We start from the raw sequence: 15,138 nt of genomic DNA on the forward strand, positions 1-15,138 counted from the left end.
GTTAGAGTGGGAAGGCGACGACACGACAAGACACTCGGTGGAAAAACTTTTGCAAAAAGTGTTCCTCACCGTGAACCGTGAAACAACCGTGAATGTCCAAAGTCACGGTAAAATTGAAGGATCCCTCGTTATTTCGTAAAATAAACTTTTTTCGCAACACTGCTTGTTTGTAAATATTTATGTTGGATTGGAATCAGCTGAGTTTTGTTGATTGTTTTCGTGAACGATCACACCGATCGATCGCCTTCGCGGGAGAGTGGCCACTTAGTGGCGTTGGCCGGGTACTACGTAACCCGACTTCCGGCGCCAAACATTTTGCACAGCACACTTGTCCGCCAGCTGGGCCCACTCGCGATGTAGGACGATCTCGTAGCTATCACGCAGCAGACGGGATGTGGTTTGGGTTACGTACACCATGCTAGCAAAGCCATCAAGTTTCATTGAGGTGGAATCCGGAACGGGAACCGCTCCATAAGCTTTTGCAGCTTGAGTCTTTCCTCCTCGCGGACGCCGGACTCACAGAACAGCGATAATATGCTGATAAGTTCGATCTCGCTAAGCGTTATCTTCAGCAGCTGGTTGCACGTCGCGACTCTGGATTCTGTGGCGCATTTTGAAGCCGGCGAACACCAGTTGCACGTACATGGGCAGTTTCTCGATTACCATCAGTTCCTCTTCGAAGGATTATGGCTTCAACGCCGGCACGTGAACTTCTTCGTAACCCTTGCGCTGTTTGCGGAAACATCCATCGAACAATTGGCACCGGTTGTTGGTAGTTCGTGTCGGGTTCGACTCACTAGCTCGGGCCATCACAACGAATCCTGCCGGAACCACTTCCGTCTAAACTTTCCATCGTAACAGTTGGCCCATCGTTACTCCAAGGCCTTGTTACGGGAATGAAGGCGTTAAACTATTTCGGGTAGATGTAGAATAAACCAAGCTGCATCGGCGCTTTCGGTTGGGTGGTGCATCACTGGAATCGGTTCTGCTGAAGTTTTCAACCCGTTGCGTAAGCAACAACCTTCAACCCGTTCGGTGGTGTCCGTCGACGACCGGATCATCAGAATTTCGTGAATTTTTAACAAAGTTCTGTCCCGCGTTTGGTTGTACCAAGAACTATGGTGCTTCTGAAAATCTTCACCGGCAGCTCGGGCGAGGACACTCCACCAAAGTGCCCTCCTGTTAAAGGTGGAAGATTGCAACGAGATTTCCATCTGCAACATCCGGGTGTCGCCGAACAACACATCATCACGATTTACGACTCGGAACGAACATTGCGGCGCAGGTGAAGGCCGTCAGTATTTGCACTAAAGCGATCGAGCGCGGCTACACGGTCCGGGTGAGGGTGCGCGGCTTCGGCCCGGTCGATTGTCCGCCATCAAGAGCCTCGAGATGGTCGGCATGATCCCCAGCAAGCAGCGCAAGTTGAAGAATTGTGTTACTTTACTTCTGTTGGTTGGAATTAAGGGTTCTTCCGCGCTACTCGGTCCAAGAATGTCATTGCAGACACCGGAACGACGGAAAAGATGGCGCAACACCGGAGAATCGGCTAGTTAGTTGGGCGACGTGAATCGGAGCGGTTAGAAGATGATCCGGCAGACGTCGCAACTTGACCCAAGCTGGGGCAACAGCCGGTGTCGTCTCCCTAGACAGAAAACGGTATCGCCGGAAATGAACACCGTGGAATGAAGACTCCGACGAAGGCTACACCGGTTTCGGCTCTTGTAGTCGTTCCCAGCGTAAGCGAAATGTTCATGGATCGGATCAAGGCTATGCATAGGCCAGAGTGCGCGTATGGTTTAGCTGAATAAGTTCCAGGCATGAAAAATACTCGGTTGGAGGGTACCAACACGAAGCCAGTTCTGCTGACTGTCGAGCCTCGGAATGGCGGCGTGAAAGAGCGTGAGTTGCGGCAGCAATCCGACCGCGCCAGGAAATGAGTCGACTAAGAGAGCAGTTTAGTAGGATTACAAAAATATTTAGTATTTTGTTATCCAAGAAAATACTGTTAACACAAAAATAATGATAAAAAATTCTCCTGATTTAAATTTTCGGTTTGTACACCTCCTTGCCCTGATAAAAAGTTTGACTAACAGGATATCGTAGCCAAATACAATTACAATTACAATAAATTTCAGAACAATAAAATCACTATTAATTACTAAAACATCTAATGAATTTTTAATTCCACCAAACGTTTTACAGTAAGTTTTGGTATATAAATATTTATATTGAAATTTATTTTAAAATAAAAGGAGGAATTGATTCGGTTGTTCATTGACGCGAGATTCGTCTGATCGCGCCTTCCGTCGGACGGGAAAGTAAATGTTGGCACCGGTCTAAACTAGAAGATAGGTCGTTAGGGCAAGGTCTCGCGCAAGTCGATGCCGATCCGCAGCCTCATAGACGCGTACGACGGAAGCTGTGATGAAGAAGTTCGAGAACAACACGATCGTGTTCCTGATTCGTTTACAAAGAACCACGCCGTGGTCACGGCCGCGGTCAAGCAACTGTAGGACATCAAGGTGCCCAAGATCAACACTCTGATGCTGCCGGACGGCAAGAAGAAAGCTCACCTACGCGGCGGTAAACTACGACACCAGCTTCGACGGAGAAATGAGACAAGATTGTTCTGGATTTGGTAGTAGAGGAAGTAGAAGTTTTCATTAACACTTAAACTCCCAAGCTCGAGTAAAAAGAGGAATTTGTATGGAAATTCCCCTTTTTCGCGACCTTGGCAGAGCGTATTTGAAGAAAAATAAAAAATAATTCTTGTTTTCTCGATAATTTCATCATCACTACGTAGACAACACGGTTTCTTGGTTTAATAGTTTTGAACTGCAGCACACAACGCGCAGGTCGCGCAATTCCGTTGTTCTGTTTCGCGTAACGTCAAGCACCGGTCTTGCTCGTACACCTTGATGCCCAACTTCTGCTTAAGCGTACGCCCGAATGCGGTCCCAAAGTTGACGTCACCGACCACCGAAATCCTAATTCCGGCAGCGAAAGGCAGACAGGCAGGATAAAGTGTGTTTACTGTCGTCCCGAGCCATCCGTAGTAGTGCAATTTTGTTTAACTTGCTCAGTTCGTCGTATTCCGGGTGGGGGATCTTCTCCTCCGATGCCACGTCCACCGGTAGATCAGCACAAATCTTCTCGCCGTCCTCCTCGATGCATTCGATCTTGGTTGTGGTGTCACAATCGATAAACCGGACGGAATCTACAAGTGGAAAGAAATTGCATATCAAGAAGTTGTACCAAATTCCATCGACTCAACTTACAGCACTTTCAGCGTTCCCTCCGTCTTCCGACCACTCAATGTGCCGCTGTGACCACGTACCGGTTGTTGACCAGCAAAACTTAATAGGTGAACTTGCACTCGGCCCGGAAATTCTCGTGTTCTGTCAATATCGGCATCCTGTCCGCCGTCGATCCTCATCCCACACTCGTTCCGCTAACCTAATCCATCATCGTTAAGCTGACCGGTGGTGAGTACGCTATCGTAGGTTGGCCAACGGTACCGGACTTGGCCCGGTGCAGACGGAAAGCCGCCGGACGTCCCGTTCCTCTCGTTCATCCCAGATCAGAAACGAATCACGAAAAAAAATGTTTTGTCAAAATGACATTTCTCGCTGTCATCAAGCCAGAGCTGCCAAATCAAAGATTTTTTCGAATTTTTGTTTGACGTTTCCACTTTGACATTTCCAGTTCCCGAGGAACCGGAGGGGTAAGTCGATTTGGTACCCACTTTTTGGACCCGAGTGGCTTGTCGTGTCGTCGAATAAGGCCTTCCATTACAAAATTCGCATCCGTAGCCAATCTTTAAATGCCCAGCTTTACCGGCTTTCCCTCCCCGTTTTGTTACTATTGTTCTGAATTTGAACAACAACCCATTATAAAACTAGGGGAAATTCTCATATGTTTGGCGGGTTAAGCACCCGCTTCCAACTTTATCCAATTTGATGACTATTTCACTATTTAAACAATTTTTTTGTAAAACTTTTGATAGAAACTTGCTTGCTCACTTTTCTATTTCGCTATTTACCACTCGGTTTCAGTTGAAAACCCTTTTTATGAGCTGTAATTGATCGTCAAAATGCTGACATGCCAACATTAGAGGAACGATGGAATTGGATGCTGTTTCCCTATCTGCTTGCATCTAAGTTAATTTGGTTTCAAGAGCTCAGTTCATTATAGCTTTATACAGTTTATCTCTTAAATTTCTATTCTTGGGCAAAATCATGATATTTTTCGAAATTTTATAAACTCTTCATTTTTCCTATTTTTGCTAATGAGGTGCGTTTTTATTATGTAATTTTTTAACCTTTTTTTTAATTTTTGGTTTCATTTTAATTTCATTTCAGATAAAATCTAACAGTGAAGGATCACACTCTACCGAACTGCTCTAATTTAACTTCCCTTAGTTCGACCGAATGCTTTTCTAATTATTTCAAATTTTGATTACGTTTGGTCTAATTGCCCTTCAATGCTGTCTACTAGATTTTTTTTTATTACTCTGAGAATTTTCCCTGTTTTTGTTTTTTTAGCACCAGAAAAATTATGCAGTGTGGAAAAGCTCAAAAAGTAGTTCTCAGCATCGATTTACCAGTCTGTTTGACCTTGACAATCTATACAGTTGACGTTTTTATCATCAAATGGTCTTGAAACTGTTTTATTTAAGATAGTAATTTCACTTTAAACATGATTTGAATCAAACAGTAGTTTTTCAAAACCGCAGTCGACACTGAGGGAATCATTATAGTTTTCGAACCTTCCGCATACCAGTTTAACAAAAACTCTATCATGCCTGTACGGGAATCGAACATTCGATATTTGAATTTGCAATTTATTCAATTTGTTTTAGTGTTTGATTATTCTTTTAACGAATTTTGGATCCTATAATTAAGCCCTATTGTTGATACTACTGTTCACAACGACAAAGCCTACTTTTACCAGTACTTTGTACGTCCACCAAAGGTTCAAAATGGATCCCCAAAACATTTTTGAAAACATAACATCGCGGCCCCTCTTGACAGCTTGCTCCAAGAGGACCATAGTCTATCCATGGTAAAATGTTGTCTTATCAATTCCCCTTTTTTCACTAAGATCAAACAAAGCGATCAAAAATGGTTTTCAAGTGTCTTTTTTTACCGTTGAACACAAAAAAAATACTCAAGGTTTGAGGACCCTATTATGTATTTCCGGCCTCTAACTACGTGCCAACATTCCTAGTATTTTCAGAAATCCTTTTTTTTTTGTGCAGCAGTCTGTTTCCCTCAACTTTGTCTTCAGACTATTTTTCTTTACTTTATGTGTTTTGAGAAATCAACCCTCTGAAGTTCTCAATCTAATCGTCTAAATAACGTGGATTTAAGAACTTCCCATTACTATTTTGTTTTAGATTGTTTTTTTTTTTTTGAAAAACGAGATCAAAGCATACTCAGAGGGCCTTTCTTCAGGCAATCTTATTCGCTAGAAAAGATTTTTTTTCAACCTTGCTCCCTGGTGAATCTTTTCTAAAATCTCAATTGAGACAAGTCTCCTTTGAGACTTGTAGATTGTCTCCATTTAGATTATTTTCTAAAGTCTCCTTTGAGACTGATTCTTTGTCTCCATTGAAACTCTTTTTTTAAAATCTTCTTTGAGACTGGTTCCTTCTCTTCCTTGAGACACTTTTTTAAAGTCTCCTTTGAGACTGATCCTTGTCTTCCTTGAGACACTTTTTTAAAGTCTCCTTTGAGACTGATCCTTGTCTTCCTTGAGACACTTTTTTAAAGTCTCCTTTGAGACTGATCCTTGTCTTCCTTGAGACACTTTTTTAAAGTCTCCTTTGAGACTGATCCTTGTCTTCTTTGAGACACTTTTTTAAAGTCTCCTTTGAGACTGATCCTTGTCTTCTTTGAGACACTTTTTTAAAGTCTCCTTTGAGACTGATCCTTGCCTTCCTTAAGACACTTTTTTAAAGTCTCCTTTGAGACTGATCCTTGTCTTCCTTGAGACACTTTTTTAAAGTCTCCTTTGAGACTGATCCTTCAGTCCTTCTGTGGTTTTTTTGAATCTTTCGTGACCACCAAGTTCCAATCACCCTTGAAGTGTTTACGGGACTCCGTTCAAACATTATGATTTTCGTATCATGCAAACGGAAAACTTCTTCTTTCCCTGTATTTGTTTACAAGAAGAGCAAACTAATTCCGTGTCATCTACGAATTCTCATCAAAAAGATCCCATAGATCTCCATTTTCCAGACGCTCTTTTCATTTGGAATAATTACGCAAACTACCCGTACCAAGGGCAACGAATTACCACTTACAACACTCACAACAGTCCAAGGAATCGTCAAAAACCACTGAGAATGCAGCTGTATCCATTTCGGGCTTCCCTTCACCCGTCTTCGGCTTTTCTTCTGCTTGGAACCGTTCTTTTATCACACTTAACTTTTCAATCCGGATTCCAAGCCTTGGGTATAGGCGGAGGACAACGGAGCCTTGCCCCTTCACCCAACGAAAAACCATGTTTGGTCACTTTTTCCACATTTTTCTCTACTTTTTCCTTTAAACAAAAAAATCACAAATCACTCAGAATCAATTTTTCCTCGTCGCCATTGTGGTGCTCTAATCAACACTCTCCACGCTACTCCAGATCAGACTGACTCTGTTGATGTTTACTTCCCTAAACCCTGTCCTCAACCTCACATGACAGCTTACCGCTCTTCGCTCAGGGCTGTACTCAATCACTCCCACTGACATTGGTGTCAGGGCCGTACTCAGGTACCACAGATCCAATAAGAGTTTAGAATTCAACGCGGCCGTTGACGTGGAACTTGCCTGGACCAGCAAATCCTGGTGGCGTTGAGCGCCACCGGCGGGACACTGCAAGGTGATGTTTAGTTTAAGTTCCAATTGGCCGTTTTGGGTTGGTAAACAAAGAATGTATCCCTTTCGTGCTATATGTAAACTTCCTCTAGCGTGAACAGGATACACTCTTTGTTTACAAACCAACAACGGCCCTTTTCTTTGTTATGTTGACTCTTGTTTTTAGGACTTACCGTTTACGGTTTTCTGAACATTGGCCGAAATTAACTAATTACTTGGTCTCACTTTCAATATCAATTTGAACCCGGGAATTTAATGCAGATATCAACGTAAATATTGTAGCCAAATCGAAATTTTGATTGGAAAACACTCCCACTGCAATGCGCACCAAACATCACAACATTGATCTGATTTGCTTTTGTATTCTGCTTGAGCTGTCATTTCATAAAACAAACTTTTTATTTAAATATAAATGCTTTTCAACTTTACATTTAGTAAATTTTACATTACAAATACAATTACATGCCTTTCAACTTTTCAAATTTACGATTTGATGGAAACAATTTTTTTGTTTACATGAGATTTTTGCATTACGTTGAATCTCATTTTACATGAAGGTACTTTAAATGCGATACAACGTTTTACATTGCATTTCAAATGTAAATTGAGCATGTTTACGTATGAAACATGATTTCAGTGTCGGGTAAAATTACATTTTTTTTTTCTGTGTACGATATCCAACCTAAGGGTGTAGCTTTCCCTGTATTGACTAATCGCTTGCTCGACGAAAGTGGTTTACGGACACTTCGTAGGGATGCCTGTTTCACGCCTGGTAGTGGTTATCCCGTTGAGGCCTGTCAGCTCCCGAGTTAAAGGAAATCACTGGCAGCATTAAAATTTTGAGGAAACAACGCTACCTGCGAGTAGAAAGTTCGATCGTCACGTGCCGGGTGTGATCCCTTCGCCGTCTTCCATCTTTTGCATCTACAGAACTTCCAGGGCATCGAACTTGGACACCATCCGTGAACCGGACACACGCACGCACTTAAGCCCGACACAAACTCGTGAACGCCATCCATTTTGCAATATAAACAACGCAGTTCCATCAACAGCCCATCAGGTACCGCTAACTATGTTCATTAATGGCCGTCGGGAAGCGCACGGACGCTCTGGACTGTTGGGACTTCATCTTTACCTCGCGGCACAAACCGCGTCATTATCTACCATGTAGACAATTCCAGTTTACCTAAATGAATATCTCAGCTTGCTAAAGTCTTGTTAGTATCTTGCATGTATCGAAAGTCTTGCGGACATCCCATCTCGCTTTGAATCTTGCGGACATCCCATCTCGCTTTAAATCTTGCGGACATCCTATCTTGCGTAAGTCTGGTTGATACCTTGCGGACATCCCATCTCGCTTAAGCCTTGGTGGTCCCTTGCGGACATCCCATCTCGCTTTAAGTCTTGCTGATTTCTTGCGGACATCCCATCTCGTTTTAAATCTTGCGGACATCCCATCTCGCTTTAAGTCTTGCTGGTTTCTTGCGGACATCCCATCTCGCTTTAAGTCTTGCTGGTTTCTTGCGGACATCCCATCTCGCTTTAAATCTTGCGGACATCCCTTCTCGCTTTAAGTCTTGCGGACATCCCATCTCGCTTTAAATCTTGCGGATATCCTATCTCGCGTAAGTCTGGTTGATACCTTGCGGACATCCCATCTCGCTCAAGCCTTGGTGGTCCCTTGCGGACATCCCATCTCGCTTTAAGTCTTGCTGGTTTCTTGCGGACATCCCATCTCGCTTTAAATCTTGCGGACATCCCATCTCGCTTTAAGTCTTGCGGACATCCCACGGAAAGGGGATCCATCGCCAAATCGCGATAAAGTTCGCTAAAACTAGCGAAAAATGTCGCTAATTTCTCAGCCTGCACAAAAATTACCTAGAATCGCTAATTTTTTTCGCTGGTTTGGAAACCGATGAAATTCTACCAAACCAGTGAAAAAAAACACTGGTTTGGTGAAAAATGTCGCTGTTTGGGGGATCAGTTTTGCTAGAATCAGAAAATTTTCTCGCTGGTTTGGAAAAAGCGGCAGGGCATCAAAATCAACCAAGAGATTATTGTACTGGTTTTGGGAAACAATTCGCTGGTCCAGCGGATTTTTTCACTGAACTGGTGTTCTTTTACGCTGGATCAGCGTTTTCTATCGCTGACGTCCGGGTTTTTTTTCCGGCGGCAGCAGCTCGTACCAAAATCAACCAGGAGATTATTCTACTGGTTTCGGCGAAAAATCCGCTGGTTCAGCGAATGTTTCCACTGGACCAGTGTTTTTTTGCACTGGATCAGCGTTTTTTTATCACCGACGTTTGTTTTTTTTTGTTTTGGCGGCAGAAGCCTATGCCAAAATAAACCAGAGGATTTGAGAACCAGAGATTAATTGGGAATCGTGTAAAGATTTCGCAGTAACGGAAGCAGAATTAAAAGAAAGTCCAGCCAGGTTGTACTTACTTGCCACAGCACAAACCGCGGCCATGGGCAAGTTCCTCGTTGTACTTACTTGCCACAGCACAAACTGTTTGTGCACTCGTCTATGCAGCAGTACAAATACATCTCCAGCTTCACTGCACCGTATTTTTCTGCTGCGAGAAATTTATGGAAACGTGCTTCTTTTCATTAAAAAGAACCATCACCTGTTGATTATGTATTTTAATGCTGAACACTTGATGCAGAACTTTTTCATGCTTTTTTGTTTTGAAAAAACCCCTAAAGCAATTCGATTGCCACAAATCGCTTCCAAACGTGAACAATAACAAACATTTATGACGGCTGTCGGAAGGATGTGTATCAAACCAGCGAAAACTTTCGCTGGAAAAGAAACCGTTTCGGAAATAACAAACCAGCGAAACCAAGTTGCTGAATTTGATTTCGCGCAGCCACCTTTTTCAGCGAAAAAATTCGCTGGTTTAGAGAAAAATTTCGCTGATATCAGCAAAACCAACCCAGCAAAATTCGGTCGCTGGTTTGGCGATCGATCCCCTTTCCGTGCCCATCTCGCTTTAAGTCTTGCTGGTTTCTTGCGGACATCCCATCTCGCTTTAAGTCTTGCGGACATCCCATCTCGCTTTAAGTCTTGCTGGTTTCTTGCGGACATCCCATCTCGCTTTAAATCTTGCGGACATCCCATCTCGCTTTAAGTCTTGCTGGTTTCTTGTGGACATCCCTTCTCGCTTTAAATCTTGCGGACATCTCATCTCGCTTTAAGTCTTGCGGACATCCCATCTCGCTTTAAGTCTTGCTGGTTTCTTGCGGACATCCCATCTCGCTTTAAGTCTTGCGGACATCCCATCTCGCTTTAAATCTTGCGGACATCCCATCTCGCTAACGTCTTGTTGATATCTTGCGGACATCCCATCTCGCTTGAATCTTCCTAGGGCAACCGTTATAACAACCATGTTCTTCAGTTCTGTGTTCGTTTCGTTTCGAAAGCGTAAGTTCAGGAGTTCTATCTGAAGTTCAGACTAGAGTTCAGACCAACAAGCTGATGATCAACCTTGTCAGACTGCATTCCTTCGAGTAGATGACTCTTCCAGGGTATTTTTCATCTTAAGAACCAAGCACAAAACCATCTAAAAGAAAGAAGAAAAAACATAAAGTAAAACATATAAATGATGAACATTAAAAGTATCCTCTTGAAACACCTCGTAACCAAGTCGAGCACTCGCTACGGATACATGTAAACAAACCTTCCGGACCAGACACGTCCTTAAACTTCTTCATATGTCGAATTTCCACCTTTTCTTGACTCGCCTCGGTACGCTGCTCCTTTTCATCACTGAAAGCGCTGAACACATCTGAACCTGCACAATAATGAAACGCCTGCCGGCCTCGTCCCTATTCATCGTGGGACACGTATTTTAATTCCGGGTTAACGGTGGCAAAAAATGATGTCACATTTTGCTTCCAACACCGAAGGGACCACGCTCTCGTCCCGTTCAACTTTAACCTATCGCCATCCTCCACAGCCTCATTGTTCAACGCGCCTACATCCGTTAAAAGTTTTCAACGTGTACGAGTTTGGAAGAATCGTCTCTTTGCTCGTGACCTCCAGCCGGTCCAGCCAGTTAACATGCAAACAGTAGTGAATCCAGACGATCGACCCGGTCCTGCCACACCCCCGGTACAGCTCTCCAACGAAAGCGCCAACATGCCCTGTCCGGAAGCAACCGGATGTTCCGGCGCAACGGACACTGTTCGACCGCTTCGCTAGGGAAGCGATCTTGACGGTTCATTTCGCCGGCTTGAGCTGCGAGTCTACAAAGGCGTGGCATGTCTGCTGGAGCTGGACCAGTTCCGGCGGAAGCCCGCATATACTTAAGTGGCGGAATGCACACGAATGTGGAATGGACATTAATTGCGGAACATTTTGGAAAATACTGATTCTGATTGCACTACAGAATAATACGCACTAGCCCCTTGTCGTTTATTTGCAATTTGAGCACATCTTAAATTCAATTAAAAAAAACGATGGAGCGGAACACCGACGACAATTGTCTCGATCCACCGTGTGTCACACCACTCCACCTCCGGCACCCAAGCACCACGATCACAAAAAAAAGATTTCTCTATTTACCTGTTTCCTTCCGTTTGCTTCAACTTTTTTTCACGCCGTCTGAGCGACTCTCTCGCTGAGTTGTGTTCCAGGTTCCAGGGAATTTTACAGTGGAATTAAATCCGGCAGGATCGCCAATGTGGAATTCCACTTCCCAGCGAGAGAATCGCCCAGAACGGCGACTCCTTTGAACCGAGCCTCTTGCGCTCGCGACAATGACAGATGCTGAATGACGCGCTCTGCGTAGCTGTCATTCTGCCGAGGAGGATTGTCGGTATAACCATAATGCCGACAAGCACGCTATAGCGTGTAGCCTAGAGACCCTAAATAGATAGAATGGCCAAACAAGTTGCATCTAAGATATGCCTACCACACAATTCTGAAAGTACTCCACCAAAGAGCCAAAGTTTCTTCAGTAAAGTGTGTTCAATAATGATTTTGAATAAAGTATTTAACATAAACAAAATCTCTGGCATCAGTAGTGCCTGTTTATATAAATAGCCCTGTCAACCTGTCAATTAAAAGACGACATGAACCTCGTGACGAAAACAAAAGCATCATGAAAAAGACGCCATGCACATTTGCAACGAAAAGTGAATCATAAGGCTTTCTAGTCAGAAATTTACCAACACATTCAAAGTATGTTTACATGACAGCTGGACGTTTGTTTGCATCAGGTTTCCTATCTCTTTCTAGCAAATTTTTTTTGTCAAGCGACTTCTAGCTGGTTTATTTGACTGACTGCCCGATATGTCAGCCAACATACTTCGCAGGGCTGTGACAGCTACAGCTCGATCATTGTTTGCATCAAGACACTGTGACGAGGAGTTCGTCATTTTTGAGTTAAATTATATTTTTTTCACTGGGCCTAGAAAGCCTTATAACAAAACATCCCCTTCACTTGCAAAAGGCGCCATGTACAGTCGGCGAAGAAAAACGAATCATTACAAAGCTTCCCCTCCAAAGACAGCAGGATGATGTCGTGCTTGCCATTTCATTAGGGCACATAACTTTTTTAAACAAGAGTGTGCCCTCGAGTGTGCCCCTTTCACACCTTATGTAAACTGTCATTTGAGTAAAAGATATACACTATTGTTTACAAAAGTTAAGTGCCCTTTTGAAATGTTAGGCTCCATATAGACATTTGTGATCAAGGGCATTTCAGTGAGTAAAAGAGTTCCTCAATTTTGCCCAGAGTAACGAGAGTTTCTCAATGTTCCTCCGAGTTACTCCAGTTGTTTCTACTTGTTCCCACCTGTATAGTAGAACCTGGTGTTTGGAAAAAATAACAAGTAGCCGTTGCTAGGTTTGATGTTTGTTTTGACTTTTCGGGAAAATTTGCGCGATCGTTACGTTTTCAACCCCAAAAATGGTCAGAAAAAGGATTTTTCGATTCCTTGCTCCAATGGAGACTTGCCGAGTTTGCCAAGAGTCAAGTGCGTCGTCGAAAACTAAAAGGGATGCCTTGTTGTACTGTTCCACTATCAGGTGTGCTCCGCCAGCTGTAACCGGTAAACCGCCTTAACCTGCCCATGGAAAAGTTTACCGAAACCAGATGGCAGAAGTGTGCAGTCAAGCCCTCCTACAGGAAGTCGTTCACGGGAGGTTTCCTAGCACAACCCGCAGAAGCAGATTTGCAGTTCGATCACCGAAAAATACCACTGGCACTCCCAGTTTTTCGACGTTATTCCCAGCTTGCAGTTTCATCCCTGCCCTAGTCATCAAGCATGTTATATTGAGAAGTTTTAAATTAAAAAAAAATCGCACGATATTTTGTATTATTTATTAATGTTCAAACAAGGGTTTTAAGAATACAAAGCATGAAAAAAAATCAAATCTCTATTTCATTTGTTCTGGCAGGACGTCTTCTGGGAGAAACGCCAGGATCGTCGCATGAGGGGGAAAATTTGGATAACTGTAGAGGTACATTGAATCAAATATTTGTCCGTACCCCCCGTACGGAAAATGTTTGTAATATAAAAGTTCATAAAATACGACCAAAGTACCATGTTTTATACATCAATCGACGCGGCAGAATGTCCTCTTTAAGACACTGTCATTGGATTACGGACAAATATTTGACTCACTGTATATGTCACCGGGGAAATGTTTTCAGGGGGAGGGAGGGATTCGGTACATTATGGGTGCTGGTCCGGTACCACTCCGGCGAGAACCAAGTTGCAACTCAACCACTACACACTCCACCAGCTCAGTTGGGCCCGCCTTTTCCAACGGGGAAACAATCAGTAGCTCAACTAAATTTATCGATTCCTCCAAGATTTTTCCTCATAATATTTCACGGAACCGAACCACAGCGGCTTCAATTCAATTTTCTCTGGAGTAAGCTGAGAAACTCGGAGTTACTCTCAGAGTTCCTCACTGAATTGCCCTTGAGATCATGTTTCGAATCAAGGTTTTGTTCACCGCCAAGATCAAGGAAGTCGCAACCTGTCCGTATTTTGGCGCTGCACAATTTCGAAAAGAGATGTCCAAGCCCTTCGTTGCCTCCCACGAGCGATTCCAACCCAAAGGAACTCTGATCTTGATGGTCATCAGCGGTGCTCAAAACTGTTATAGTTTTGGAATCGAAATAAAATTTATATATTTTTTTGTTTATTTGACTATTTATCACGGTTTATTTGGTGGAAGTACGATTATGCAATGATAAGGCTTTAACGTGATTCGAACCCAATATGTTCGGTCATTGCAACGCGCCATATTCTTCGCTCAGCAGCTGGTAGATCCATCGGCAAGCAATTCCACCTGCGGGTTGGCGATTTGGCCGAGATTTTCGATGAAATTCTCCAGCTCCTTCAGCTTGATCAAAAAGGCAGCTCAAACCGTTCGAATGACGAAACCCGAAAATGGTGCTCCTTTGCCAGGGCAATGTTCCTGATGGCATACTTGAATGCGCTCTGCGCAAGGTAAACAGCCGACCTGGAATTCAACATTTTAGAAATGAAAAGTCCAATTCAAGTTAATTTCTCCAAATACTTACCGATAAGCGTGATCCCAAATCCGCCGATTCCATCCCGGCGTAACAAATATTTTTGCTGTACTTCAGCAGCGCGCCGTTGTTGTCCGTCACCATGTACTTCCGTTTAACTTCGAAGCGCAGAGATCCGGTCACGGAACGGCTGGCACTAGCTGGCATTTTTCAATGTCCTGCTTTCACTTCCTCCAGCTGGCATCCTCCTTAAAATCCGGTCACAGTTCCAACAGAAAGAAGGATTCTTAAAACGCACACACGGAAGTTTCAAAATACGGTGCCGGGCAAAGAGGAACGACTGCAGGTCGCGGAGCGGCTAGTTTTAAATATACAAAAAAAAACGACACGAAAACTTTACCGAAAAATAAATAAACAAACAACATTGTCATGGTTTCATATACCAAGGTATCGAATATTGGGTGGGAATTGAAAAACTCGGGAGGAAGTTCCCAGTCAAATCAATCCGAATTCTGAAACGGAATCTAATTAGAATCGTATACAAATTCCGTTTCAAACGCAACAACCGGTTCCGTGTTCGAACCGGTTGTTGCGTTTGAAACGGAATTTGTATACGATTCTAATTAGATTCCGTTTCAGAATACGGATTGATTTGACTGGGTTGAGAAACTCAGAGTTACTCCGAGTTACTCCCAGAGTTTCTCACTGAAATGCCCTTGTTTGTGATTTCAAAAGAAGTTATGTTTGTTTTTCTTAAATATAATGACGGAAAT

At 43.3% G+C, this 15,138-nt stretch overlaps 1 protein-coding gene across 1 annotated transcript in view; it reads right to left on the reverse strand.

Annotated features, from left to right (window-relative positions):
- Window positions 1–15,138, reverse strand: part of LOC120422275 (mucin-19) — a 476,122-nt gene that overhangs the window by 301,012 nt on the left and 159,972 nt on the right. The gene's annotated exons all lie outside the window — the stretch shown is intronic.

Source organism: Culex pipiens, chromosome 3 (genome assembly GCF_016801865.2).
Source record: "Culex pipiens pallens isolate TS chromosome 3, TS_CPP_V2, whole genome shotgun sequence".
Taxonomy (NCBI): Eukaryota; Metazoa; Arthropoda; class Insecta; order Diptera; family Culicidae; genus Culex; species Culex pipiens.